Below are 4607 nucleotides of genomic sequence, written 5' to 3' on the forward strand. Positions count from 1 at the left end.
TGTAATTATCGATCCATTCTTATCAGTGTTCTCACAAGGGGAGGAAAAACAGGAAAAAACACTTTCATGTTCAAAGGGAGCACTAGGGAAAAAAAATCAATCTCCCAGCTATTTGAATGTGATGGTGAGATGCTATTTCACATTAAAGGAAACATAATTAGGTTAGCTCCAGCCCCTCTCTGGCTCACATGCCTTTGAAGAACGTGAAGGCAGTGTTTCTTTCATTGAATCTTGTTTAACTTGAAGTTTTTTAAGTCGATCCTAATTTCTGTTTTTAGTGAAAGAAAAAAAAATTCCAGAAATGCCTATCAGCCTACTTTTTTGATTGTTTTGAATATACATAAATATATATTTGTTGATATTCATATACTTTGCAGAAACTTTTCAGCAGGTTGCTTAAGCAGATTATTCATAAATTAGACATTTAGGGAAGTACAGAAAATGAAAATCAAGATACCTCTGAGAAGCTGCTGTAACCATGGAGACCATTCTTAACAGCTGTAATGTGAAGGACAAAAAAACTCACGTTCCCATATCTGGCCCGCTGCACCCCTGACTGCTAGACCCACAAACACGACGAGCCCCATCACGCTTCTCCTTACGAAGGAGCCCACAGGTGGACCACATCTTTAACAGCATAGTTAAGAGGAAGTCAGAACAAACAATCTCCACAGAATAGAAGGAGGAACTCTTGAATTACTAGAACAGTCTGAAAATGCCAGCCTGGGGCTGGAGTGGATGACCTCTAAAGTCCCTTCCAGTCTGGAGAGTTTGTGATGCTGTGTCTCCGTGAACAGATGCTGGCAGGTGGTAGACCTGGGATTGTCAGCGGTGGAACATCTGAAGGGCCCTGCTGTGTTAAGAGCCAGCCCTGCAGCCCCCGGCAGACTGCGCTGCGGGCTTCTCTCTTGCCTGAGGGCAAGGGGCTGGAGACGACCCAGCAGAAGGACCAAAGGGGAAGCAACAGCCCCGACAGGATGTTGCTTCTCTCTGATTTTGCGAGCAGAACTAAGGAAAACTGAAAATCAGGCAGCAATTGGAATACCCTCTCTCGGATGTTCCCCCTGAATTCCTGAGTCAAAAGATACTGAACCAAAGTCAATTCTCTCCCCCAGACTACCTCCATCTGCTCCTGGGCCCCAAACACAGTAAACACATCCCCAGCCCCCAGGAACCTGCGACAAACTCGTGGTGCCCACCAGTGACTCCTGCGTCTCCCTGGGTGAGGAAATCTGGTCCATCCTGCTGTGTTCCATATCTGACCTACTCCTCCAACTCCACTGCAAAATGGCAAATCTTTGGTTATTTAAGACCAAAAAGCAGAAAAATTTTCTCCCGGCACAGCCTGAGTACACGGGACTGTCTTCGGGAGAGTTGATGTCTCGGAAAACAACGGTCCAGTGAATACTCAGAGCTCCTGATTCTTTGAGCATCGTTATCCTAAAGTACCTCCTCTAAAAAGAAGCACCTGCAGGATGAGACATAAAAGAGACAGAGATCCTCAAGGTCCTTGGTATATCCAGTGGCAAAGCTTGGTCACGAGGGTTTGAGAATGAGAAGGGAATCTGGACTTAAACCAGCTCTCCAGATGTTTGGTCATTGCTGCCTGGAGGACTGTGTTAAGAAGGATTCTGAGGTCACGTGGGGATCAGTAGGAAAGAGTGCTGTGATTGGCTAGTGATCTACAGACTCGGGATTGAAGGGTGAGGTATGCCATGTGTTTGCCAATTCTGCCTTCAAGGTAGCCAAGCGCGGACGAAGACCAAATAAGCAGGAGATTATTCAGACCAGGGGGTAAACCCTGGCCTCCTAGCAACCTCACCCACTGATGAACAACCAGTCAACTCCCACCATAGGCCAGAGGACACTCTGGAGGCATCCCGACCACCGCTGGGCTCCAGGAGGTGGCCATGCAACCCACCGGCGTGGAGCGCAAATGCAGGCAGTGCACAGCGCTCCAGGAAGGAGGAGCCACGCCGAACTTGTGTGTTATTTCATCTCATGATGAAACAGTACCTTGCATTTAGAATAAATGATCAGTCCATGTTTGGAGTGAACATCAATTTGTCCTTTCAAAAATGAAATTATAGACCATTAGGTTTTATTTACATGGCTGTTGACCCCAAAAGCTGTTGAGTTACAACATCTTAAGTCATCGGTTCTTTTTCCCAACTAAGAAGTTTATGCCAGACAACGAGCTCCTTTGCCCCTTTGGGAAATGTGAATTTACGGAAAGACAGAGATTGCCACCTGGCTGGGTGTGCTCACGGTGTTTGCCTGCGGGAAGCAATCAGGACCACAGATCGATTGAGGAGTGCTCTTCTTCCTGGGGGACCCACCGCCCTCACCTTGTACTGAGATTGCTTTGTTTCCATCCAGGGGGACGGCTGACTGCCTCTGTGACACAAGGAATCAGCTGTCATTTCACCCTGGCTGTGCGGGGACCTGGCAGTGATGCCCCCACCACCCTGTGCCACTGAGGGCAGAGGGGAAGCCCTGCCGCTAATAGCCAAGAGCAATTGATTAATGGAGAACAGATGTAAGGGGTGAGGGGCCCCTTGCAGCTCCCATCTGGGCAAAGTGCTGATGAGGGAAGACGAGGAAATGTTTATGTAAAAGAAGTGACTGTGGAACAACAAATTGTCCAGTGAACCCTTTGCCGATATGTACATTTATCAGCATGTTTGTGAACACCAAAGGGATCTGGAAATTAACACTGACCATTTCATTATGTTACAATGAAATGTAGCCAAGATACTGATGGTGTTGGGAGGCCTCCTGCCCCCAAATCCTTTGTGATTGTCCTGCCCTCAGGACGGACGACGGTGAGCGTGGGCATTGTGAACCCTCTCGTGTCTGTTTCATCAGGATCAGATCCCCTTCCCCACCTCCCAGGAGAAACGCAGCAGAGAGAACATGTCAACCTGATTGCAGGAGGAAAACCATTTTGTCTGTAAAAGCTTCTTTGGGCATTTTTAAAGCTCAACAAGAGTGTTAAAAGTCTATTTAAAAAGAAGCCAATGGGCTTCTTTCTGGAAAGTTGGCCTCTTAGCTGCTGGTCGCTGTTTGAGTGAAAGCTGTCTTGTGCGGTCAGGAGCCATCGATGCAGGATTGAAGGCTCTATTTCCCTCCATCAACATTGACTTGGGAGATCCCTGCAGCTCCCTGGAGACCCCTCCTCACGGTGCTCCTGAGGCTGGGGTGGCCTGTCGGACGACACCAGGATGCTACAATGGTTCAACGCACAAACCCCGCAGTCAGCCACCCAGATTCTACACACCCCCTGTGCCACATCGCACTGCTGTGGGCAAGTTACTGAACCTCCTGTCCTAGTTTTCTCAGCAGTAAAATCATAGCACCTACCAAGAAAGTTTCTGATGAGGTTTGAATGAGTTACAAGGATAAAGTGAACAGAACCATCCCCAGCTCATAGTAAGTGCTCGCTGAGGTCACCACTGCCACACCACAGTTGTCACCAGCATGATGAGGATGATACCGATGTGCTGTGCGTTGTTCCCTGGAGAATCTGAAGCTCACAGGCCCCTCATAAAGTCATTCCAGTCATGGATTCCAGCCTAATAAGAAGAAATCCTGTCTCCAACACTTGACCGCCCTGCCTCTCCTGGAATCTTCCAGAGGACAGAAGCTCAGCCCTGCACCAGGCAGCTGTACATTACCTGACACCTCTGCTGAAAGGCCCTCCCTCCTACATGCCTGCCTTAAATTAAAGCAGTTGACCAATCTGCCCGCTGGCCTGTGAACACATCTGTCACATTCCAGGACCACCAGGCGGCAGGAGCCCTGAGCCACCAGCACAGACCCAACTGATGCCACCCCAACCCCGTTCTCCCTTCCCATCTCCCACTTCCAAGGAGGAGGGTAGAAATTCTTCCTTTCTCTCAGTAATGTTTAGTAGACCTTTGTAGAACCTTGCCTATGTTCTGTTAGGTATGTTTCTAAGTATGTTTTTCATGATGCAGTAAATGGTATCAGTTTTTAACTTCAGTTTCTAATCATTCATTTCCAGTGTATAGAAATACAATTATAGTACCTGAAATCATGCTATACATTCTTTGTGACTGTGTACAAAGACAAAAATATGGTTGCGAAATGTTAACACCATCACCAGGATAGCATTTGCTTCTGAAGACAGAAAAAAAAGGACATGAAATTAGGAAAGGCCACGAAGAAGTTTTCAGAAATCTTGTATGCTAGGTGAATTTTGAAGCATAGCTGATGAAATGTTGGCATTTGTTAAATCTGGCTGGGAGGGTGGGCAAGTCATCCATGCCACCATCTAAGAAAAATAATCTTTGCCTAACCCAGGATCACAAAGATCCATTTTCTTCTAGGGGTTTTATGGCTTTAGCTCTTAATGGAAGTCATTCTATTCTATGAGCCCCATCCTCCATGGAGGATGGAAGGAGCCCGTGGCAGGTGGCCTGATGCTGTGTGTCGGTGTCCCTTAGAGCCCTGCCAGCAAGGGAAGGTGGCCCATCCTCCTGTAGCTCCCCACCCCTGTCCTGGGGGTCATGCCTGTGGTGATAGACCCCAGCCCAGGTCATCCTTATCACCCCTATGCTGTGTGGGCAGAGGTTGTAAATCTG

This window comes from Camelus ferus, chromosome 1 (assembly GCF_009834535.1).
Source record: "Camelus ferus isolate YT-003-E chromosome 1, BCGSAC_Cfer_1.0, whole genome shotgun sequence".
NCBI lineage: Eukaryota > Metazoa > Chordata > Mammalia > Artiodactyla > Camelidae > Camelus > Camelus ferus.